The sequence below is a fragment of the Salminus brasiliensis genome, chromosome 19 (genome assembly GCF_030463535.1).
Source record: "Salminus brasiliensis chromosome 19, fSalBra1.hap2, whole genome shotgun sequence".
NCBI lineage: Eukaryota > Metazoa > Chordata > Actinopteri > Characiformes > Bryconidae > Salminus > Salminus brasiliensis.
Window position 1 is genome coordinate 15,636,880 of NC_132896.1, and position 27,072 is coordinate 15,663,951.

Here is a 27,072-nt window from a genome sequence, read left to right on the forward strand (position 1 = left end):
CGTGGCTCCGCCTTATCCAGATCAAGTCCTGATACCCAAGACATGTGGAATGACCAGGTGTAAATTGACCTGACTTATGTACTGTTTCGTTAGCCAGCGTCTGGTTTGTAGCAGCATACTATTACATTACGCAGTCTGTATACTGAGGCGTCAAACATTAGAGGTTATTTGCTGGCACCTAAAGAGCTTAGTCTTAGTTAAGATCGTGTAGTGAGTATTTGCAGGCACAAAATAAAAAAACAGGGTGCTAAAAGATCAAGAATTAATTACATGATTATGCAATCACTATATCAGGCTAATAATAGTAATGCTAATACTACTACATCTACTAATAATAATGACATTTTCTCTTTTAACAGACAGTAACATATGGTGCACCCCCAGGGCTTTACTGCCATCACACTTCACTGTGTTGTCGCTGTCAAATCTTGGCAGCATTATTTATTTACAGAGTGTTTGTATTTGGGTGCTGTCAGGTTAAAGGTTGAGGCCGAAGGACTAAAGCTGAGCAAAACTTCGGAAGTGAAAAATAAAGCCTGTAATGTGAAAGTAGGAAGACAGAGGGATAGGTAGAGAAAACAGATAGAAAATAAGAGTACTAGGTCACAGCAGGGTTAAATGCACAGAGGCCTTTTCATTCCCCCAACATGGTACTGAATAATTCACCCTGCAGTTTAAGAGAGCAAGCATCTGTAGAGGGTACCTCTCTCTCCTTCTCTTTCTCTCTCTCTCTACATGCTGACATTCAGTCTCTATAGCGTGTGTCGTGCCACAGAGACACAAAATCTTTTGCAAATTGACCTCTTGGCATTAAAACTTCATGAACCTGTGAACTCCATATGACTCTTCAGGATGTAACAGTATGCAGGTCTGAGCACAGTTGTGCGAAACGACATGGGGCAAGGCTGGGAAATTGGGTTGACCTAGCAAACTTACACCCACACGCCCCGCCCCCCCCACCTCCCCCACAAATACAAAACTCCAGAGTGACCTTACCAAACCCTGAAGCTATTCCATTTGCTCTGTTAAGGCAAGCTAAGGTTAAAGAAGTAGTTTCCCAAAAATGTTCTTCTATTGCTAACTGCAAATATTAAAAAAAAAAAAAAAAAGAAAGGGGGGGGGGGGTCACATTTAACTACATGCAAAGGAACCATGCAATCTGATCCCCAGCAGCTCTCATTCGAAATTAGCAGCAGATTTGTCCAGTGAAGTCTCATCACAAAGGTTTGAAACCAGAAAGCAGTACAGAACAGTAAAAACAGGAAATGTGCTCTTTTCATTGCGAACACAGAACGCATAGCTCCAGTTGACCTGCAGACGAACACAGCTTCCTCTCTCTCTGACCAGCGTGTGAGTGTTAGTGTGTGGGAGTGACAGGGTGATCCTCTCAGCTCCAGCGTGCTCTGCTCTTCAGGGGAGCATGTTCAGCTTCAGTAAACAGCCGAAGTGGCTAGAGCTCCTCAATTATTAATGGGGGACAATTCCCTCAGCCCGTACCTCAACACCTCGCTCAGTCTGGCCTTACTGCAATCAGCCTTCAGTGACCGCTGGCCAGCAAAAACTGAAACTGCTGCTCCTTTAACGGGCTGGTTTTCACTACATTCAGAGTATAAAAATGCATCATGATTCAATCCATTTTTAAATGCTGGAATTGATTATCATGAATTATAATGCATTATGCACATTTTTGGGGCCAAAATAAAAGAAGCTCAGTGGATTGTTTTTTGGCTTGTTTGTTTGTTTTTAGGTCTATATTGCACTTTTGAAAATATAGTTTCTTTAGTTTGGCATATTTCAAGTAAAACCAAATTCACCATTTAAGGTTTGGGTCATTCACCATTTAAGGTTTGGGTCAACCCTCAGAAGGACGAGGGTTGACAAATTCCACTACCTGACTGTAGGGGAAGCCCAGGAGCAAGAAATACAGATTCTCGCATAATGCTGCTTTAAAATCTAAAATGTCCAGACAATATCTGCTCCATCTCCATACAGTTCATGTATAGATACTAAGCTACAGAAGCAGCTTTAAATTCACTGCTTTGTGACAATTTTGTTGTGTCAAAAAAACATATTAAAATACATCTACTTATATAGCCTACGGCAATTTAGCCGCACCCATTTACGCTGAAGTTATAAGGTGTGTTTCTGTCTAGACAGCCATAACACAGGGCAGACCATCTGTACAGAGCTCACTTACACAGATCTCAAAGGCAAGTATAAAACAGGTATAAACAAAATAATGTAAAAATGCATTAAAGCTGTATTAATACATACAATAGATGTCATATGACACCTCAGAGTAAACAGACTAAAAAATCTGATTATCAAACTAACACAATTTCATTACATACTGAAGCTTTTCCCAAAGAATACTAATCAAAAAAGGAAAAGCAGTATTTACACCCCTGTCAGTAAGCCTCATAATAAGTCAAACATGCTCATCATTAGCCAAACATTCTAATGATGACGGAACGCTACTCAATATGTAAGTTAATATTCTCTATCAAGCCATGCTATCTGGTTCCTATTAGCTTTCACTGAGTATGAGCAATCTAAGCACTTTTGGGTACAGTGTTCTGTTAATACTTGGCCTCAAAACCAGGCCAATTCTGAGGCCAATTCACCCCTTCCAACTATGGTGGATGGTGCCCTGATTTCAGGCTGGTCTTAAAAAATTAGCTTCTCAGATTATCCAGTGGTGCAGGGTGTGAATAATCTAAGCTCTAGCCCTCTGATCGACTACCTTCAGATGTGGCCACCTCAATCTCAAATCAGATCTCAAATCAGATCTCAAACTGTTCAGTATTTACGACTCAACATCCGGTATTTCGGTGGGAATGTCAGTATATCACATATTTCTAACCTACATATCGATGCTGTCAAACAGAAACCTTGTATCTCCAAAACAAAATCGCCAAAAAAAAAGCAGTCAATGTAAACAGATTCCATTCTAAGTCATTTTTGAACATTTCTATTGATCCATTCATCATGACATTGTTAGACAATGTGAAGAACAACTATCAGATTCAAAAGATGTCGGGATGTAAACACTGTTCTGAGAGAGTTACATACACCAATAAGATCTCATCAAATTCATACATAAATTACTGAGGTGCACTCAAAGAAGTTCATTATATTTGCATGTTTTCATATGTTTATTACGATTCAAAAAGAGCTCCCGTCCACTAGTGGAGCTTTGTTGCTAAGTACACACAACCCCACCTGCCATGTATTCGAAGAAGAACTGAAAGAACAGCGCCGCTATGGCTATAGCACCGCATGCAGCTTTTCTCTGTTATAGGGCTTCAAAAAGGAATTAATAAGCAGATACTCATGCAGAAACTGTAAGACATGCTCATTCTAATGAGACCGCTTAATCGCGCATGAAGTCAGAAAACTAGCATGCCTTTTTCCAAACAGCTGGTATAGCTCGGGGGCGGACAGCCAGTCTAACGCCATGCATTTGTACATTGTGATTGGTATGGTATTTTAGGAGCCAAGGTACGTTTAGGATGTCATCCCACATTGATATACCACATTAATAAATGCAGTTCTAATGGTGGTGCACTACTTTTTACATACTAATCAGGGAGGTGATATGGAGTTTAGGGTGCAGCCAGTCTTGCTGAGGTCTTGCTGTTAGCATAACCTGAAAGGGTGCTGTGTTTTATTCTGTGCATTGTATTGTGTATTGCGAGGGCTGTGATCATGAATAAGGACAATAAAATCCATTAAAATGTGTCATCATGTGTTGAGTCTCATGTTTTCAACATCACTGAGGACTTCACAAACCCTGACCAGGAACAGTAGGGTGTTGCAACCCAGAGAACACCCAGGCAAGAAGCCTTTCTTTTCACAGAATAAAGCAAGACTTGGATATTGGTGGTGCTTCATCTACTTATTAATACAGGTCACCAACACTGCATACAATGCTTACAAAAGAAATAATGAATTAAACAACATCTATGAGCCTCAAAAGTCCGTCATGAAAGGGAGAGGAAAGAGTGAAACATGTCAGATATAAGCTCTGTTTTATCTCTTTTCTTTTCTTTTCCACCCTCCTCCACAGAAACTACTGCAAAGCAGGCAGTGTACATACTTTATATACGTCGCACACATATTTCATGAACATTTCCCATACCTCCCCGCATCCTCTGTTCCAAATCCCTCTCCCGCTCCATCTGGCTTAGTCGAGAGGGGGGAATGCATTATGAATGAAAGGGTGCTCAATCTGGGGAAAATCAATACTAACAAGTTCCAAGTTAACTGTTCCGGCACACTGCGCTCTCCCTGTCTGCCGTCTCGCTTCACCACACACACACACACACACACACGCGTTCATCTGCGACTTATACCCCTTTACTTCCTCGGCATGCAAAAGCAGGGTCTTTCAACGCTTATAATGAGGGCCACATTTTAGCGGAGGTGCAATCTCGCCCCCGCAGCCAAATGAGTCCGTTCACAAACCAGGACAGAAAGAGCATGAAAGCAGCTCCTCCCCTTCCAATCTAGCCATCTATCCATCAGTATGGGTGGTTGATGCTGTCAGGAGGCCGGCAGCGTGAGGGCTGGAAGGTGATTGAGCGTGGCAGAGCGTTCCCTTCATCACGCCACTTAGCTTCAGGTTGGTGCTCTGAGCTCGCACTCGGTGGCGGGCTGGGGACGCTGAGGAGAGTCTATTAAAAGGCCAGGCTTTCTGTCCTGCCCACCCAAACATTTCTCCTCACATCAGCCCAGCCAAGCAGAATGGTCCTCTCCTGCCCTCCTGGTTCAGGGGCATCTCTCCTCCTGCTGCCGTACCCCTCCTAAGAGGTCCAGTCCTCCTCTTTACGCATCCCTGCTGGGCTAAACACAGGCCCACCACATGCTCCCTGCCGTGAATTATTCACAGGGTCGTCCGAAACAGAAGGGATTCCCATACCTGGCCATATAGAGGGGGTACTGCTATTGTTCGACACAGCTGGAGGTCTGACAGGACCATCTGCCCAAAGTATCAGCACCCATGCCGTCACTGCTGTCTCTTTGGCCTTTTAACCTTTTTTGTGGTGGTGCCTGAAGCAACATGTATCAGATTTGACTTCTAACACGTGCTGGTGCATAAGATGTGGATTGTGCTGGGATTTATCCACAAAAGGCAATTAGTCATGAATAATGTTGGTTACGGAAGAAATGGCAGCACATCATAGGCTTTAGTTCCATCTGCTTTGGCTTAGTCAGATGGGAAAATATTTACATGAGGTCTTGGGGTAATTTCACCTTGGACAGGTGCTACTTTGTGATTTTATTTCTGTCCAGATTGGCCATGCCAGTGTTGCTTGCCGTCCTCCCCATGAGAGAACTGTATCCCGAATTACCTGCTGTTTTTCACCGGTGGTCCGATCATTACAGTCCTGTTCGGATGCGCATCTCTGTAATTTTCCAGGCAGATGTCGTCTCATGATGAAAGAAATAGGTTTTCAATCGCTGTATTTAACTTCCTATTGCAAATTGTGAATCGTGAAACGACAGGTAAAATAATCACTTGTTACAGAAACAGAAGTTTAAATGATAGCGCTGGTACGGGGCAAAGTAAGACACACAAGGCATTTTGGTCTGATTAGCCAATTAGCCCCTTAAATTGCCAAGGGCCTGCCGGCAGCCCGAAAGCGTTATTACACACTTCCCCACCAGTTTGCATAGACATCCCTGTAGTTACTGAATAATACACTTTAGTGTGCGATAAGCCTGTGTTAAGAGGTTAAAGCAACATTTTTACCTGAACCCAAGAACGGCCCCACCAGCGGGATTTGCAGTGGCTGGTCCCTGGTTGGTACAGTCCCAGTTTGTGGGATTGGAATGTTCAGCATAGAACGTTTAGCTCCGAATGTGATGCAACAATAAGCTTCAGCTTCCAGATTCTACCAGTTCATCTAATCTTCCCCAGCACACAGCACATCCCTACAACACTGTGGCAACACAGCAACACCCGAGTTAGTCAACGTAGGTTCGCTAGTCACACACTTGCTTATTTTAAGCTCTATGTGCTTGTTTAAAAGACAAAGTGTAAATAAAATTCTAGTTAAACTAACTTAAACTTTGCGCTCAAGATACACTCAAGTGGCACGTTTCCCTTGTTTTTTTCCTAAAACAGCACAAAAAAGTTTTACATTGCCTCTGATAACTTCTGCATAACCTCAGTAGAATATTTCTGACTTTACCAACTCATTGCTGATTTATTGTTTACACTGTAAACAAACATGGTTGCTTTCATAAGGCTGAGTTATTTTCTAGCTTCTTACTGAAATGTTCCGTACCACCTTAAATGGTGCACATTACATAACTGGATTGTTGTGTTAAGGCCAATGCAGCAAGCTTTGTGTTGTTTACATCTTTGGAATGACCATCTTAAACTTTTTTTTATATCAGTCAGATCCAGTGAATACATCAATCAAAGTTATGAAGTATCGCTACTTCAGAAAACGAGCTATAATACAGCTATAATAATTTTAAAAAAGGACTTAGTCTTCAGCAGTCACATGCTAGGCCACCGCTCGTGCCAAAAGAACTCACTATGTGCAAGACTGTCACAGACAGTTGCAAAAGGGTTAAAATAACAGTGGGTTTATGTTGTGAACAGAAAAGTGAAAAGTGAACAGTTATGAACAGAAAAGAGAAAAGTGGAAAGAGAAGTTTAAGTTGTGAACAGAAAAGAGAAAAGTGAACAGTTGTGAACAGAAAAGAGAAGTTTAAGTTGAGAACAGAAAAGAGAAAAGTTTATGTTGGTAACAACGAAAAGCTGAAGCAAGAAGAGAAAAGCATTTGAGTTGTTGTCTTTAGTAAGAGGTAGTTTCATTTCATCATAATAAAACAAATTCTGACTGCACTTGAGTCCAAACCCCACAACCGTAACAGTAATAGGGAGAATACCATCTGTATTGTTGCCACTTTAGGCATGGCATAATCTATGGCTGCTAACTGTTCTATGTAACTCTAGAAAAGCAGGCAAGACAGCACTGAACACTGAGAACTGCCTAAAGGTGCGTAACCCGAATCATATTCCCGTACAATACTCTAACATTACTCTTGCATGTCAGTCTACGTGCTTCTTTCACTGTATATCTCAGCTTGTCCAGAAATGCATGGTGTAAAGCGTGTCCTAGGTCAAAGCATGCATTCCATTCCATCTTTGCATACTGCTGCTTTAATTCATAATAACAACAGATAGATTATTCGATTAAAGTAAAAATCATCAGTTGCAGCTCTAGTGGATGGTGTAACCTGTAAGTCCTAGACTCCTACACAAGCAAGTAAGAGAGAGAGATGGGTGGAGACATTCTTCTGCTGTGTCCTCAGGCCTTTGGCTTGGCTACACTCGGGTGGCTGACTTCATGTGTTGCATAAGCTATTTAATAATGTAAGGTGCCGTATGAAAAATACATTGACTGGACTTTAAATACATGGGCAGCCGCAGGGCTGGAAGAGGGCTCACAGGACCAGGGTTAGGACGTCCAACACAAATATTCACCATGGATGGGGCCAAAAGGTGAACAAGGTGAAGTGCAATGCTCTTAGTGCCAAATAGTAAGTAGCTGCAGAGAGCCAAAATCTCCCACCATTAAAAGTGAATCTGTAGTACAGTCTAAGCCCACACACACACACACACACACTGCTCCAAGACCCTGAATTTCAGCCGTGCTAACATCCTAGCCTGCAGCTCTTACAAAAGAATCACCACTGTGAGTACAATGTCAAAAAAAGTCATCCAAATGCTTGGAAATTAAAAAATAAAAAATGGTTCTGTTAGTTAACCGACACCCATGTTAGCTAACTTCGCACAAGTGACAGCGGGAGAGAGGACCACTCTACCCATTCAGAGACTAAATATGCTGTCTTAGACTTCCAGCCACTTCCAGATGGCTGTGGCATCACTAGGGATTAAACTTGCAACCTCCCATTGATCGGGCTAATGCTTTGATCCTTGTGCCATTCTGGAAACCCACCACAGGACCACTCTTGATCAGATGCTGCCTGGATGAGGGACTATTCTCCACACAGCAGCCACACTGACATGGTAGTGTATGTGGTACGAGTGTATCAGAAGCATTCCTGTATGTTGGAGTGACTGCTACACTAAGAGAGGTGGACCACCACACAAACATGTATAACACATGTGGTGTGTTTATAATGTGGTGTTTCTTCTCCTCTTGGACATTGTGGTGCTTAGAAAGTGATTAACTATCGAAAAAGCTGAGGACTTTATGCTTATGTCTGTCTGCACTATCTTAGCAAACGATGCCATGGCCTGTGGTAGTGGAACCGTGTCGAAAGCAGAGGTGGGGGACTCGCAAGACTTGACTCATGTCGCAAACTTAAGAACTTGAGAATTGCTTGCCCAGCACTGATAAATGACTTGATAAACGTCAAGTTTCATGACACATGACTCGAAGGACTCGAAGGAGATTTTTGAGATATTTTTTGGTATTATAACATAATTGGGTGAATTATATTGCTATGTGCACAAACCTGGCAACCTATCAGGGCTCCACAGACCAGCAGAGTGCAACATATGAGTAATAAAAAGGACCTATTCCAAAAATAATAAATATTTGCATTCTAGGATTATGCAATATTGTATATAGCTGCTGTCCAATAAAAAAAAAAACATCTGCATTTTAGTTATCTCAATTGTTGAGCTGCCATGTACAGCATGTGTAAACAATTTTGTGGATGTATGGACCAAAATTTCTTGGAAGAAACTCTTTTTTTACACTAACTTCCGTTCAAAGTTACAAACGTCTTCTCATGTGAAGTCACCGTTTTGGTTTGGACATACATGTCTTCCATTAGACAGCGACAATATGTAGTGTCTCAACTTTACACATAGTAGGTTCCAAATAACGGAGACCCATGCTTATCTTGCACATTTTAATATTTATGCAGTAACCTTTAGCATTTCGACTTTAATTTACTACCCATTGCTTCAACTTTTTATTTTTTGAAAGTACAAAAACTTTCTGCTGTAAATTTCCAGGATTATATGAAAAAAAATTCTCAGACCTTTAGACCCCACTGTATAATGTGCATGAAGGTTTTTTTTGTTGTTGTAGTTTTAGCTTGCTTGTTTGCTGTTATTTATATTTGTATTAAGTTAAAATTTAAACCATCTTTCTACTTAACGGTCTTCCATTTTACTCAATATGCAGAAAGCAAAAAACAAGTAAACTAAAAAACTGAATTTTAGAAATACTTTAGAAAATGTATAAAAATTAAATAACTAAAATCTTGCATGAACAAACATGTTCAGAACCTTTGCTATGACACTTTAAATGTAGCTCTGGGGTCTCCCATTTCTCTTGATCATCTTCGAGATGTTCCTCCACCTTAACTGGAGTCCACCTGTGGTAAATTAGTATGTCTATTGGTCTATTCTAACTAGCTAAGTCTTTTCTTGGGTAAATAGCAAAGCACTTTGTAAGTCGCTCTGGATAAGAGCGTCTGCTAAATGCCGTAAATGTAAATGTAAATGTAAATGTCTATAGCTTTATGGTAGGGTATCCAGACAGAAGGCTCTCCTCAGATTGGACTTTTCAATTTTAAGCCTCATGTCTGGAGAAAACCAGGCACTGCTCATTATCTGCCCAATTCCATCCCTACAATGAAGCAGGTGGGGTTTTTCAGCAATTGGGACAGGGAGACTGGTCAGGATTGAGGGAAAGCTTGATGGAGCAGAGTACAAATATTTTCTTGATGAAAAACTGATCCAGAGCGCTCTGGATCTCAGACTGGGCCGAAGGTTTACCTTCCAACAAGACAATGACCCTAAGACAACACAGGAGTGGCCTAAGGACAACTCTGTGAATGTCCTTGAGTGATCAAGCCAGAGCCCTGACTTAAACACAACTGAACATCACTGGGGAGACGTGAGATTGACTGTCCACCGACAATCCATCCCCATCCAACCTGACAGAGTTTGAGAGGATCCCCAAAATAATCCAGATGGGAAACCTTGTAGCATCATACTGAAGACGACCAGAGGCTGTAATCACTGCCAAAGGTGCTTCAACTATGTACTGAGTAAATGCTCTGAATAGTTATGTCAAACATTTTAGTTTTTCCTTTTTAATATATTTGCAAAAATGTCTAAAATTCAGATTTTCTCATTATGGAGTGCAGAATGATGGGAATTTTTTTTTTATTTTAGCTCAAGGTCGCATGACTGAAGACTTTGCAAATGCACTGTATCAGATCTTAGAAATTATGAATAGATGTTTATCCTTCATTTCTAGTTTTTATCTTAGTCTTGCTATGGTAAAAACTAGTGTCTTGTGAGTGTAAACACACACAGAAACACAGAGGAACAAAGGGATGTAATTACACACTGTTGTAATGTTGCTGAAAGAGGGAGAGGTCTAGACTTGCTCAGTGTTAACTCTATTTTAGCTTTGGTGCAGGGGTAGCCTATGATAAGTGGAGCAGTATGGAGGAGGTAGGGTGACAGTAGCTCTGGGTGGCTAGGGTTTGATGATAGCATTTCAAAAGGCTCTTTGATCCGAGCGCAGAAGCTCCACTTCCTTGTTTGTTTTCCGTGGTGCGATTCAGAAAGAATTCCGCCAAGAGGCTTCATCATTATCCAGTGTCAGCGCTCAGACGCAGGACAGCACACTGATACAAAGCTTCTTCCAACAAGAGGCGGAATGTTTTCAGACTCCTCGGATTTACTAAACTATGCTATCATACAAACACCTTCCAGTGCAGTCTGCGTCACAAAGCCTAATTACTGTATAGGATCTTCCAGTCGTGAAGGCAGAGAGGGAAGCTTGTGAGGAATAATTCAGGATCACTTCCAAACTGTCCTCGTTTTCACTGCTCACATGACTGACGGGCCAGTGACGGGCCCATCCTGTTCAACAGTCCAAACATTCACCAATCTGAAGAAACTAAACAATCACTGGTGTAAGAGGACATTTCTGGGCATTTCTGGTTAAATCCTGAGCAGATCATATACAGTGATTCAATGTTTTCTACAGTAAAAAGTCAGAGAGAGAGAGAGAAAAAAGGAAAAGAAAGAAAGGCTTTCGTCTTTCTTTTTTCATTTTGCTTCTTGAAAGAACAGAAGGAAAGAAAGAAATAAAGAAAGAAGAGAAGGAAAGAAAGAAAGACAGAAAGAAAAAAAAGAATGAAAGAAATTAAGAAAGAAAGGGAAGAAAAAAGAGAAAGAAAGAAAAAGAAAAAAGAATGAGAAGCAAAAAAAGGACAGAAAGAGAAGAAAATTAAAGAAAGAAAGAAAAAAAGAAAGACAGAATGAGAAGCAAAAGGAGGAAAGAAAGAAAGAAGTAAAAGAAAGAAAGACAGAAAGAAAGAAAGAAAGAAAGAAAGAAAGAAAGAAGAGAAGTAAAGAAGTAAAGAAAGAAAGAAAGAAAGAAAGAAAGAAACAGAATGAGAAGCAAAAAGAAAGAACAACATAGAGAAAGAAAAAGAGAAAATAAAGATAGAAAGAAGAGAAGGAAAGACAAAAAGATAAAAAGAGAGGAAAGACTAGACTTTACACCTTTTATTAAATCATTATAAAATCGGTTTACATGTTAAAAACAAAACCAGGAAGTGGCTTTCAAAATGAGAGGCAAACAGAAAACAAGAAATAATAATAATAATAATAATAATAATAATAATAATATTCTACCCATATAAACATTATTATTATTTCACCAGTGAAGCCTCAACACGCCTGTGTCACCAACAGCTACAATGCTTTTATTAAAACACCATTCTTCCTCAAAGCTAGAGATGTTCTGAGCACTTTGATGGAAAACAAACTCTAGCTTTAGACATGAGTTCACTAAAGCCTGGAGTAAAGGTCTCACGATGTCTGTGCCCCGTCCTTCAGACATCAACCTGTCCTGAACAACTCTGCTTTGCTTATCCAACTAAGCAATTAGCCAGAGTGCATGTAAACCTCTGAGCTCTGTATTCTGCTCAAAAATGAGCAGAATACAGGTAAACCGAAAGCCCAGCCCACTGAGAACTCAACTGGCCCTGGAGCTCAAAAAAGAGAATAGGCCAAGAGCAGTTAGAGAAAGACTCAGGGAAGAAAGAGAGAAGGAACAGACAGTAAGAGGGAAAAAGAAAGAGAGGGTAAAAAAAAAAAAACATGACAGAAAGAAGAAAAGCAGGAATAAGGACGAACAGAAACCTGAAATCCGGACAGACAGGCTGCAGCATAAATAAAGCATGCTGATGTAGTCCTCTGTTTATCTCTGTCTGTGTATTCTCCTGTTTTTTCTAAAGGTTCTCCTTAAAAGTCTCCACCAGCCTGAATGTCACAATAAAGCACTTCATTATCAGAGAGCAGAAATCAGCCTCCGCCTGCAGAACCCGGCAGACACAGCCAGGAGCCGCGCGCACCACCAAATTAAACTCTCTGAGAGTTGCTCTCTTTTCTTTCTCAGACGATAATGCGGCCGCTATTGAAGCCTTCCAGAGCCGCGTCTGAAACAAAAATGCAAATGTGCCCCATGCAGCGCCGAATGGCTGCCACACTATCAACAGAGAGGCAGGCGCTGAATTTTGGGGGAGAATGGGCCAAATCAAACAGCAGCCGGACGATTAGACATACGAACGCCCGAAGCGTGTGAGGGTAAAAAATAAAATAAAAATAAAAAACCCTCAAAGCAAATGGCAATATTAAGCTGGAGAAAGTGTGCAAGGATGACTGAGAGCAATAAGCCAGGGGAAGGAGGGGCAGGCAGCGTGAACGGAGGATTTACAAGTGTTGCTGGAGGATTTGTAACACGGCCACCGCTACAGGCTCCGCTGACAGAACTGGGACGTAATGTGAACATGGCAGTGCACTCCTGATGTGGAGATGTGGGGTGCAGACATACAGGCGTAGGTAGGGTATTAGAGTTGATCTGCATAAATGAAGAGGTGACAGAGCTTGCCCTCCAATAACATGTGATATTTGCCCTCAGCATTAAGTGGTTCTCTGGGCTTTGTCTTAGGGGCTCTATTGCTCTCTCCATTTCTCTCTCTCTCTCTCCCTCTCTCTCTCTCACCATCTGCTTCCTCAGAACCAGAGCTCCTATCCGCCCGCACCACTGCCTCAGTCTCATCCACAAACCACCACCATCCAAACCGCCCGCTACCTCACAGAATAATTGCTGCACCACAATTAATGACGCGTTTCTCGTGGGTTTTCTAATAGGCTGAGAAGCACCTGGTCTGCAAGAACATGCGTGCCAACGCATTCATTGCAGGATTAACTTAACATACAGTCTTCAACCACACAAAGTCTTAAATATACAGAGCTTTACCTAACTAACAACTTGATCGACTGTTCGCTCTTCCCAGCAGCGGCAGCAGTGTCACTTCATCTGCTCAAGGGAAATCCACTCTTGTACTCCCAGTGGGTCTCTCCTGCTGATGATAACAGTGTGGTGCAGGGCCTGAAATAAGGCCCTACTATTTCACACACATTTGTGCATATGATGGAGCACAGAAGCTCAGCCATTTGCAATATGGTTGCAACTCTTAGATATCTTCAGTTAGTACTGCTATACAATTACACATATACAGTTACATACTTGTAACAATTTACAATTACACTCTTTAGACAAACATATTGGGACAATACCCACCATTTCTTTCAAAATTAAGGGTATAAAAAAAAGAGTGCATCCTGCTTTTGTTGGAGTAACTGTTTCTACTGTCCAGGGAAAGCTTTCTATTAGATTTTGGAGGAGCGTTGCTGTGAGGATTTGATTGCATTGATGTTGAATAATCACCACCCCATCTCATCCCCAACTCCCCAGCTCATCCCAAAAGTATTGGAAGGAGCACTATCCATTATTCCAGAGATTGCTGTGCTGTCACTGCTCCACAGCTCAAAGCTGTGAGGCTTTATACCCCTCTAACTCACGCCTGGCATTAGGCATGGTGCCAACAAGTTCATGTTTATCTGCTCCTGGCAGTACTTCTTTTCAGGTACTAGAAAATGGGTGCAGCTTAAAGTAGTTGAATGCCTTCATTAGAAAGGGTGTCCACAAACATTTGGACATGTAGTGTACATTCACTTTGTCTTTTGGCTTAAGATGTGCTTTCAATGTCAGGAAATGCCAACAACATTGCAGAAGTGGAAAGTGTCAGTTTTTTAGAGCATATAGTCTGCCTTTTCCCATGTGTCAAAAAAAACCCCATCTGCGCTAGTTTCTAATATTACTTACGCAGTATTACACCAGAGAAAACGTGCTCGTCCCCCTGAGACTGAAAGCCAAAAGCTGAAGGTCAGCACGGCAGTGCTAATATCTCACTGTATAACACGACCTTGAGTGTGTTATTGCAATTACACTGTTATATTACACTGTTAACAATGTTTCTTCAACAGATGGCCAATTGACATTATCCGGATGACATTTTATTTCCCTTTTGCACAAAACTCTAAGGTCTTAATAAAATGTGTGATATTCTTTGGTTAAACTACCACAAAGGTCAAGCACCAAGAGACCCTTTTTCTATAGAGAGGCCAGCCAGGTGCATCACCATCTCAAAGCTTGGCTACTGCAACCTCCTCCTGGTCAGGCCCTTGCAACTGATCCAGAATGCAGCGACACAACTTCTGCACAACTTTCTTTCTGTAGCTGCCTGCAAAGCCACAAATGGACCAACCCCTCCCTGTATGGCATTGGTCAAAACCTGATTCATACCTAAAGACCTTAGAGCTTTGAGTAAGGTTTGGCTTGACCCATCATCCAAAAAGATACAAACATCACAACAATACAAACATCTAGACTTTGCTCTGTCCTGGTACTGAAGTGGGGAAAGACTCGCTCACTGTCTGCTGAAGACCTACTTTAGCTAGGTTATGGATATTTTCTGAGCAAACAATGAAGCTCTTTTGTAAGTCGCTCTGGATAAGAGCGTCTGTTAAAAGTTTGAGTGCAAATCAAACAAGCAAATCAATCTCTCACAAGCATTTAATTAAAGTTATTCCATTTCATTTGACAGTTTTTACAGTTTTGTTACTAGGCCAGTGCAAGCTTTACACAGTTGGTGGGACTACTGCCAACATTCCATGGCTCCTCAGGGCCGTCAGATTCCCTATGCTGCTCAAACTGTCAAAGGCGTCTCCAGAAAATCACAGCACAAACACGTATACTCACCATACTTCCAGAATGGGAACCAAGAGGGAATGAGTACTACAGCTCTATTCTCCAAAAAGAAACGTTATCCACTCAGCTCTTCTGTCCTCTAAGGCCGGGGTGTGATGTAGCGATTTGTGCTGATCTTTGCAGCAAGCCCATGCTTAGCTCTTGGTCTAGCAGGTCTGACAGCAGGTCTGACAATTGCAAGTAAAAAAATGGTGTACCTTTTTTGCTAAGGTACTTAGTGAAAACCGTAGGAGGAAGAGATTAAGACAGGGGGTGGTATAATTAGAATTATATATGGTATAATTAGTCTCCCCCCTAGTGTCCCGTAGGAAGGGGAGCCAAATCTGAATGGCCTGTTGAATTCCATGTCTTCAGATACAGAAAGCTCACAGAATACTGACAGGGTCATCGTCAAATTCAAAGCAGCACCAGCAAGCGTTTGTAAACTAGCATCAAGTCCTCCTGCCTCTCAGCTTAAGTCCCATTAGCAGATTATGCAACATAGATCCAAGAATATGTTTTCTTTATCTAAATTATGGTCACAATATTGTGAATTGTAATTTGAATCATGTCGCTAAAATTCTATATAACACCAAAATTGGTTCTACTATTGGGTCAAAAGCCCTATTCAGACAGGATTCAATTTACATAGGTACCCAGGGGTAATTCTCTCTTTCACAGGGGCTGAAAGAGAGATTTACCCCTGGGCCCCTCTGTGATTTTCTTCCAGTTCGAAGTGACCATGTGTGTGTTTCTCTCTCATGTCCTCTGAGAAAATTACAGGCTGAATTACCTACTGTATTTCGACTGGACTCAGCAGTAGTCTGATAATGTTAGTCCAGTCAGGATACATCTCTCTGTGATTTTCCCAGGCAGGTAAAATGTTTTTGGCCACTGCTGCATGCCATATTTAGACTCCAAGCTCCATGTGTATTAGAGCTTCTCTGTTAGATATCAAACACTTCCCAAATTGCTAAACTTTCTGAAACAAACTTTCTAAAAAGTATAGAAATTCTGAAACAAACTTTCTAAAAAAAAATCTGAAACAAAAATATTCTCTACAGAAAACTTTCTGAAACAAAAACCAAATCTAAAACAAAAACTTCCTGAAACAAAAAACAAATCTGAAACAAATATCTTCTAACAAAAACTTTCTGAAACAAAAACGTTGAAACAAAATTATTCTGTAATTATTTGACATCTTCTATAATATTCTGAAATATTTCTGAAACAAAAACCGTTCTGTAACAAAAACGTTTTAGTTCTGAAAGTGTTCTGAAACAAAAAAAAACATTCCAACACAACAACTTTGACAATAATTTAAAGGGCAGCAAGGTGGGCATTCCAGAGATTGATACTCTATATATTCTGTAGACTAGGTGGCATGGAAACCACAGACCTTAAACAGAAACCCAGTGAGTAGAACAACTAACTGGCTGCATGCATGCAGATCCTTTCAAATACGCAACCAGTTTCCCCAAGCCCATGTGCAAACACTCGTTAGTACATCCCAATTATTTTTGGTCAGAAATGTCTCAGATGTCTGCCCAGAATAATTTGGCCTTTATTTTGGGCCAAAAAAATAACCCTGTTATTGTAGAATTTATAATCTCACGGGTTGGATGCATCGACAGATGTCTTAAGGAATCACAGAGGTTGTTACTAGTAGATAATCTAATATGGGAACACATAGACCAGTACAGCCACGTGGAAGCACATAGAACCTTATTTTGTGAAAGCTATGTTCCATAACACCTTGGTTAGCACTGTCAACTGAATCGTTGTGTGTTTGATGATGCGGTTGTTAAATCCCAGAAACTAGCTGTGCATTATCTGACGCTTGTTCTAAACGCCCTGCTAAGCGGGTGATAAATTTGTTTGGTCCTGAGTGGAGAGTAAGATAATCATTCTTAAGCTCATTCTTAATTACCTCAAGTCATTGTTTATTACCTTAGGTCATTCTTTATTGGCTTAAGCTGAAGAGTAAAAGAGTTTTTGTTGACTTTTTGAATGTGGTTTCGGTTCCCTAACATCTATTCATTTGTATTAGGATTATTCATATCTGAAATCGTTTGGGAGCTGGTTTCAGGCTTAGGTGAAACCATTACTTTAGCGACGAGTCGGTTAGGAAGACAGTGGCAACAGCTTGGTAATACTTTGTGGAACATGTTATTATTGGTATTATTTGGGTCTAAATGTTGTTTTATACTGCTGGCGATTATTGACTTTACCTTGTATTGGGGGTCCTGGGATTGTGGATATGTTCATGCACATCTTGTGTTTTGAGAAGTCTGCTGTTAATCCGGTCTACAAGGGTAAGACTGATCTTAGAGAGACGACTGATTGACAGGCGCCCTGCAGAGGGCATTTTGAGATCTTTAGTGGGTATATGATATACAACGAGGAGCTGGGAAAGTTCACCATGGGGACTGGTGTGCAATAGGCCCCAGCATGTCCATTGCAGAAATCTCATCTTCTGTGTAGGGACACTCCCATACTCCCATGACTTCTTAGATGTCATGTAGACCACCATGGAATTTAATATTCCATTTGGCTATCTGTGTGTGTGTGTGTGGGGGGGGGGGGTTAACATGTAATCTGCAAAGTCTATTCTCTATTTGTCACAGTGTCACCCCAGAGGTCATGTCCCCCTTTTGAGCCTGGTTCTTCTTGAGGTTTCTCTTTTCCATGACACAGTTGCCTTTGGCTTGCTCATATCAGGACATCTGATTTTTCTATTTGTTTGGTTGTGTTGGCATTTGTTCAGTCCTTGGTTGTTCAGTTTCGTAGGATATGTTTTATATGGGGACTGTGATGATCTGCTATTGAGACAGTAATAAGGGTGTTTTGATGTTGGAAGGGCTCCTGTTGGACAGATGTGAAGAATGAAGAAGAGCCTTGGGACAAATTCATGAACTATGGAAAAACAAGCTATCTGAGTGGCGTGCTAGTTATCTCTTCTCAATATGGCCTATGTACACCTTTTCTATGCAACCTTCCAAAGTTCCATACTAGTCAGAAGATCATTCTCCATCCAATCATTCCTTCTCAGCCACATTTCTAAGAGACCTTAAAGAGACTTAAAGGTTATTTGACGTATGGAGGCTGACTGTTCCCAGAGAAGGACACAGTGACATGGTATAAGAACTTATTTGTGCTCATCTTCAAGCTGTTGGAGTCACCAGAGAGGAGCCCTTCAGTCACCTGAGCTGAACAACAAGATGATTAGACACTGCTGACATAGCCTTATTGATAGATGCCATCCAATGTTTTTTTAGGCATTACTAGGTTTTAAATTGTGAGAAGAATTTAGTTAGAAGGCTTTCTGCTAGATTCTGTAGCATTGTTGTGAGAATTGTATTGCATTCAATAACAAGAGTGTTAGGGAAGTCAGGATGTACGATTATCACCACCCCCACCTCATCCCCAACTCATCCCCAACTCATTCCAAAAGTATCAAAAGCATCAACCTTCCAGAGAACACAGTTCCACTGCGTTACAGCTCAGTGCTGGGGAGCTTTTTATCCCTCTAGCAATCGTCTGGCATGAGGCATAGTGCCAATAAGTTCATGTTTACCTGCTCCAGAGAGTCCAATTCTGCTTCTCCACAGGGACTAGATAAGCTGTGTGTGTGTGCATCTGCACATCTGCTTCAGCAAAGGGTGCAACTTAAAGTAGCTGAATACCTTTATTAGATGTCCACATGCATTTGAACATATAGCGCATTTGATCTGCAGCTGTTATGAGATTTTCCTGCTGTTATGAGATGCGTCGTGTCTGGTTTCTTTTTTTTGCCATTTTTTTCCTTGCCATTTAATTTTTTTTTGCTTGATTTCCTGTAATACTGAAATGATCTTTCTTTTTCTTTTTTATTTATCTATTCTTTTTTTTTCATTAGTGTTTTATATTATTTAGTTTTTCTTATTCTTGCTGCTGTAAATCACCCAACACAGACTGATCCAGAGATTGTCTCATAGAATGCATCTCAGCCAATCACTTTTTGAAATTTGGAACCCTAACCCTAACTGTGGTATAATGCATAATTTATTACGGGAACTATATTCTGTGCAGTTGGCAGGTAATGCAATTAACAATCAGAACTTCACATTCGTTTGATTGGACACCAAAATGCTGCCAAACTTTACAAGCTTGCCCATTGTACTCTGCCCAATAGAGCAGATCTCATGTACCAGAGTTTCTTTGCTTCATTTTCCATGTAGCCCAGCATTCCTTACAAGACTGGACATCTACATTCTAAGTCTTTCTAACTGGTATTCAAAGCATGTATGTGAGTATAACCTTTTTTATGTGATGTTCTATTTGTGTAGCCTATAATAAAGTGCAATGCTTTCTTTTGTATTTCATTTTTGAACTGACCACAGTTAAGGTTAGGGCAAATTGCTTTCAGCATTTCAGAGATAAACATTGGGACTGTTGGCCATATTGTTCGGAAGTGTGTATATGTTCTGATCTTACAAACCAGTTCCGTTAACAAGGAATAGCGAACAACTGTGTTAGGGGTATACTTCATTTTTTGTAGCCTACAGAAGTGAAATTCTATTTCCAACCCCAGTCCTAGGGCTGCTACTGTTGAAGGATATAATCTGGATGAAAGCAAAATGCGTTTACTTTGGGCAGGAAAAGCTACATTCCTGCACTGTATGTGATCCATGAGTTCATTATGGTCCTCAACATGTATTTCATATTGTGATATTAATAAAAATTATATGATTAAGATGGTTTGAGTGATAAGATCACAGATAACAAGATATGGTAGACCTTGTTTTTATTGCTGTTATTATGATTTTGTGATTATGATATTTCTGCATACATTTGACCTAAAACCAAATCCAAATCAAACATAAAACACAATTTATTAACTGAGAAAAATGTATGTTTACAAAACAAAGTGGACCCCATGTGTGTAAAAAATAGATATCGAAGCATGACAATATTGCAATGCTGTAACGATTCTAAAAAACAGCATTGATTATTATTTGATAGTTTACATGCAAAGATTGGTGTCAGACAATGGGTTATTTTGTGGTGTGTTTAGGCCGCTAGATAGCAGTATACTCTGTCGACATATTCCACTGTTCTGATGGTTAAAAAGTAAACTTTTACTCAGATTTTGTACATATGCGGTGCGATCTTTAAACCATAAAATGGAATTTAAAAAAATCACAATATATCACAGTATCCCGAATCGTAACCTCTAAAGTGTGACACATGTCGCATTGCCGTTTTTAGCCCTGTCCTTTAGACACTGTGAGCGTCTCACTTAAGATGCATGTTTATGCCAGTTGTGAACAGGGCTGATATATTTGCATGAACCTTTAGATGCCTGTAAAGACTTTGAGCAGCTGGATCAGTCGAGCTGGATTACGCTTAGAACCAAACTCTGCAGGGGGTCCGATGTTCAGGAACAAAGACAGTTTGGCATCCCTCCGTTCTACTAAATGCACAGCCTTTCTGGCAGCACTGGAAGCCTTTCTCCCTCCTTACCACAGCACAGAACCTGTAAAGCGATCGCTGTGAGGCAGACTAGACCCATCTCCATCCAGACTTTACACACTCAGTGGAGCGCTGAAGAGCCCACAGTGGCAATGCAGCTACAAAAATAACCATCAAGTGATTGAGTTTGAAAACTAATTATGAGTTGATTGAAAAAGATGCCATAATGGCCGGTTTATTCGCGCTCATCAGGCAAAAGATGCACAAAGGGCTTGTTTGCGAGATGACGCAGACGCCTCTACCATCATTAGGTTATTAAATTTGCCCCTGGCGGGGAGTAAACAACTTCAGACGGCTTTTGCGGCTGCTTCGGCTTTCTGCCATCGACACCGCTATTGAGTTATGGCGAAGCTTAGACGGAGAACCAAATATCTCCACTGAGAGTGTGAGGGAGGCATTATTAAATAGGAGTATACCTGGAATAGAGAACAAAAACATCAGAACAGAGAGCCAAGACCTGCCTAAAGTAGAGTTGAGTCATGCACTAATGAGAGTGAGAAAAAAGGGGGGCATACAGTGGGTAAGGTTTAGGGTTAAGGTTCAAGTCATTAAATCTTACATGGTGAGGGAACATCTCTAATTGCTAGAGTCTAATTGCTAAAGGTGAAAGGAAGCATGCCTGACTTGTAGAGTTCACAAACTCAGTGAACTAAACAAACATGCCAATCTTCAAGTTTCACCTTTACCCCGTGAGGATTTCACAGCTATCTCAATTCATTGAGTTCCATACATTCACTGGCCATCATCCTTCATTTATTTCATTTTCATTTTAAATGTCCATTAAGTGTAAATTGGCTATTACTGAGGAGAAATGTCTTTGGAAATTAGATATAAAGATAATCCGCTTGCATACGGAAGGAGAAAGTCAAAGAAAATAAGAAAAAATAGAATATAGACTCCTAACAACAGTGCAACCCCTTGAAGAACCCCACCAGACTTGTCCCAATCACTTCAGATCTGAAATGAGAGGTGTTTGTGGCCATCCTGCCACTGTACTAAACAACTCTACATTGTACATCTGAAAGGATGTACAGCTGATCAAGAAGCTCTTACTGAGGAAACCAAACAAAAAAAATATAATCAATCTGCTGAAGCTACTGATGTTCTCAGAACAATGAACTGACCATCACAGAGCCCAGACCTCAACATCATTATGGATGGATATTTCTTGGATGGTGAGAAGTAGAATGTTTCGTCTTCTAAGACTGATCCAGGGTGGTATACAAAAGGTCTCCCTGAAGATTCCTCTGAAACTGAAAGGGAGTCTCCTTATAATAACTGAAGCTGTACTGAAGGTTGAATGTGAACAGACTAAATACTAAAAAAAAATATTTGTATGTGTCAGTTTTTTTCTTACTGTAAAAAATGTACTGGGCTACAGTCTAAGATGCTGACACTATGGCCCAAAGATCGCAAGTTCTAATCCTGGATGCTCCTTTGCCATCAGCAGTCGAAGTCCAAGAAAGCACAATTTAGCAATTGAAAAGAGGCAGTGGCTGACTTCAAATGTATTGGATGAAGCATGCACTTGTCATTACCCTCAGGGTGTCCGGAGCACTGCAAGTGCCAGGGGGGTCACAGTGAGTGAGTGGGTGGGTTAATTAGCTCAGCTACATTGGGGAACAAATTGAGGGAAAAAAAGATAGAAGGGGGTTTTAATGGCCGTGCTCTGACTTTTGTACAGTACCATACCCTTTTACCTTGCTGGTGTACAATTAGAGACTGTAGACCATTTGTTGATGCACAATTCATATTAACATCCTCTAATTCTTTAACAATGCTCAGTTGGCTATTTTTGGGTATCACTGCTTGGTTAAGAATGGTTCACCACCCAAATAATAACCTGTCAACAGCCATGCGGTCATCAAACTGGCCAATAGTAAGGGGTGCCTTCAGGGAACATACTGCACTAAAGAGATATGAGTGAAAGAACAGCACACAAAAGCACTGGTGAATCAGCGTGACAAACAGAACAGAAAAAAAGGAAGAAAAGAAGAAAGCAAGTAAAACCAACAGCTGACTGTGGCATGCATAAATCATGTACATTTAATCCCTTTATATTGTTCTGCATGTCCTATTGCGTTTTCCAGATTCTTCTCCTCGATCGTCTCCACCAGCCTGAATGTCACAACAAAGCACTTTATCACATCAACAGTGTGAAGAAATCAGGGTTAGGGTTCAACAGCATTTCTGTGGTCAGACACCAACCAGTGATGAATGGGGTAGAGGGTGGCTGACAAATTGTGCATGACAACAGATGGCCTCTACAGCAGTGGTCATCAACTCTCCTCCTGGAGAGGCACCTTCCCGCAGAGACCGGCTTCAACCCAGAACCAACCCGTCTGGTCAAGGTCTTCTGAAGAAAGTGCTTGGATGGAATGGGTGTCCCGGGTTATGGTTAAAAATAAACTCTGCATGAAGGAAGATCTCGAGGTCGGTGGCCACTGGGCTACAGTCTATAACTGTACACCAACATGGATCATTAAGGTAGATGGTCCTCAATGTGGTCAGTAAGTGAAGCTACAAAGTTTCTAATCAGGTGGACAGTTGGTGTCTATCATAATCCATTCCAATTTAGAAGACAGGTCAGTGGTGCCGTATTAAGGGGGTTTTTGAATGCAATCTACATATTATACAGTAAACACTGTACGTACCTTACTTATTAAAGATTTTGTGCTGGCCAATGCCATACAAGATGGAAAGTAAGGATGAAACAGCTGAAGCCTAAATCCCTGGGATCTACTGGTGAGTCAACACAGCAGTGTTCTTAATTTTGCAAGGGCACAGTTGTCATTAGCAAATTAAATGGAAAGGGTGAGAACAGTAAACATGTCCTCTTAAATGTTCTCACACCGTTGTGCGCTTTGTGCAAACACTTAAGAGGACATAAACACAACGGTAATAACTATTTATGGCTTAGGTACTTCAACATAAAGAAAACCTGCACGCCAGGTCTACTAAATCTTAGCTTTACTTGCTGCCAACTGATGGCTTCACATAGAAAAAGCCTACTGAGTGTGAAACTGGACATGACCAAGCAGCTCCCAGCAAGACATCTGCTGACCATGGAGTGGAGGGGTTGGTGTGTGCGGGTGTTTTTTCACAGGTTCAGTATACTCACAATTGTTTGGGGGTTTCTGAAGTGGCCAAATTTTCTTTTTATGTGGAAGAAGTGTTTGCTGTCAGCAGCTGGGTGCTGAATGTAGTGCTGACCTATTGTGCTGGTTGCAGTTTCTTTTTCCTCTCTCTTACTTTCTTTCTTTCTACTGTTTTTAGCTCATGGTACACTGCCATCTTCAGCAATCCACCCATTCTGGATCTTATGAAGCATAATACAAATTAAGCAAGACAGAAATGTACAGATAAAAGTAGCTGAAATAATTCCAAATATAAAGGTTTTTCTACCAAATTAAAAAGACACCTCAACTTCAAGACTGATCTTGGGTGGCATGCAAAGGTCTCCTTGCAATTTTCTCTGAAAAACTGAAAATGAGTCTCCTTAAAAGTATGGAAATTGTAATAAAGGTAAATAGTGAACAAAATACATATATATGTTTTTTAACTGAGAATGGAAGGGAGTTTTAATGGTCTTATTCGACTTCTACACAGTAGTGTACCTTTTCATCTTGCTGATGTACTGGTTAGAGACAGTACATCAGATGTAATATACATTTACATCTCATTAAAGGTGTTATTAACATGTTGCAGAGTGTATTAATACACATTCTGTGTTTGAGGGATTCAAATAATAAGTAGGAAAGGTCAGCGCTTTTCACATTTGTTACTATTTCGTTACTGGCCTTTACCAACTTGAACACACACAGGTCTGAGAAGGCGATGTGAAAAGCTACTGTGTCTACCTGGGCAATAAGCATTTATGTGTTCATAAAATATAGCAGATTTTATGATTTTATGAATATAGCAACATTTAATAACATTAATATGAATATTACACTAGTAATATATTAATATTATACAAAATCCAAATAAACAACACATTAAAACGTGTATTAGCTTGATTATTTTCAAAACGTTTCTTTGAGGAAACCCAAGATTTACAGTTACGATTTAATACCTAGTTCATCTAAACAATTCTATAATTCATAAAATCAGGTGAGCTAATAGAGGAATCGAATAGTGAATTATTCTCACCAACATATGAATAGACACATTCTAGGTATGATTTGGCATATTTACTTTTATTTGCATGTACTCTGATCTTATATCACGAAGAGGTGCTTGGTCCCCGTAATTGCTCCAGGTCAACAGCATTTGTTTTTTCTTTTACTCCTCCTCACTCTATGTATATTACGCTGAGTGACGAGGGACCTACCAGTGAATCCAGTTTAGTCCCAGTTTATACCAGCTGACAAACTTTCTCAAGGTATTGTGTTGTCATTTAAAGCGTACCTTTGTACCAGTACAGCACAAATCAACACAAATAAAGCTAAAACAAAGTAAATTTACTTCTCAAGATGGAAAAGTCAAGTCCGCAAAGTAAAAATCTACCCCTGGATTTTCTTCCAACTGCCTGGGCAGCTCTGTTGCAGCTTAGCCTACTTCAGTTGTTAAATAGGGCTCTTATTAAAGGTGGAAGGGGGGATCCAGAGTAATGATTCACTGGTAACCTATAAGATGTACTTAAGCATCTGGAATGGTTTTATTTGGAAAGAAAATACATAAATATAATACACTGCTAAAATGATCAGAAATATTTACCATCATACACATTATTCTGTCCATACCTCTCAATCAATGCTGTTCATCTTAAGTCTTCCTATGATGAGCAGTTGTGTTTGAAAGAACCCCCCCCCCCTCCCTCCACACACACCTGCCACAGACTCTTTCGGGAGTAGATTTAGAGGGGGAGAAAATGGGGGGAAAAAATCACACAGGACTCTCCTTTCATTACAGTTTATGATCTGAGGATTACATGTTCATTTGTTTTTGAATAAAAAAGAGAGGGTGTGAATTAACCACAGAGCACTGTCCCTAAGCAGCCAAACACAGCCCAGAGCAGCACCCGAAACCTCCCCTTGTCCAAGCCGTCTGTCAAACTGAATGATGAATGCTCCAAAAAAAAGAAAATGTGTATAGGATTATTAACTTTAGTGTTGGAAAGCTGTACCATCTCAGATTTGAATTAAGACCTGTAAATGACAGCCAGTAAATGTACTTATTGTGCACAGCATGTCTGAATCTGACATTTTTTATAATTCTGATATCATTGTGCAACTCTCCTACATGTCATTAAAAAGTACATTTCCCACTGAGAGATGTTTTTTATTAGCTAAGCCCCTGAAATGTGCTGCATGGTATCTTACCGTGTGTCTAAAAATGCTCTTTTTATTTCAACCTGAAAACTTGTTATTTACAAACACAGAGAACATAACAGCGCACTTATGTGACAGGTTGCACCCTTTCTTAACACAGCCGCGCCGCCGCTCTCGTTCTAAATATGCCCAAAAAAAATAAGGCACAGAAAAACTGGGGTACAAATCCTGTAAAAGCATGTCCTCGTCGAGCTTTTGCAAGCTCTGAGCTTCACAGCTCCTACTGCCAGGTGCTCCTAATTAACTAGGTCAATTGTCGGCATAAACCTTGCTTGAGGCCACCGTGGTCGTGTAGGCCATCAAAGACTGTTATCAGCACTCGTGTCTGATTACGAAGGCCTAAGCAGGGGATATGAATACCTCAGTGGAATTATCAGGTGAAAAAATATAAGTGACTGTGAATAAAGTACGATTAACTATTCAGCGGGTTCGAAAAACTGTCTGCGATTAGCAATTACAAGGAGAAAGGAACCGTTTTCCTTCACACAAGACCTCCATCAATCTAGCCGGAGATGCTTTTCAGAGCGCGAGGCTTATAAGCACGTGAGCCGGCAGTAGGAACAAAGAAGGACACGGTGCTGCTAAATCGAACAGGAGAGAGAAAGTGGCGCTTGCAGGAGAACGCCATGATGCAAGCGACTTGTCATCGGAATCCGCCGGAAAGTCCCAGTGACACGGCCTCTTAACTTTTATGATAGTTTGACAAAGTTGACTTCAAAGGGAGCGAACCAGCGGCGCCGTTCGCAGGCTGCGTGAGAAAGCCAGGTCTGCTTGGGGAGGGGCAGCACAGGAGCTGACGGGAGTTTGGTACAAGAGGGAGGGAGGGAGCGAGAGAGAGAGAGAGAGAGAGAGAGAGAGAAGGGAAATGCTGGAGTGCAATAGGGGGAGCCCTTTGATCTGTGGCACTAGTGAAAAGTACAAAAGGATAAAAAGCGATGGGGAAAGAGAAGTGCGGGAGATCGCAAACAAGGCTCGCGCTCTATTCCCTACAGGACGGCGCCGAGACAAGAGAAGGATGTTTTAGAGGTTCTGGTGGGTCGGTTTGCTTGGGGAGCTTTTGCAGGCCCGCAAGCTGAAGCAATTAGCATTGAACCACCTTCCTG

The 27,072-nt window shown here is 40.9% G+C and overlaps 1 protein-coding gene across 2 annotated transcripts in view; it reads right to left on the minus strand.

Moving 5' to 3' along the window:
* gpc3 (glypican 3) overlaps positions 1-27,072 on the minus strand; it is a 225,174-nt gene that overhangs the window by 166,526 nt on the left and 31,576 nt on the right. The gene's annotated exons all lie outside the window — the stretch shown is intronic.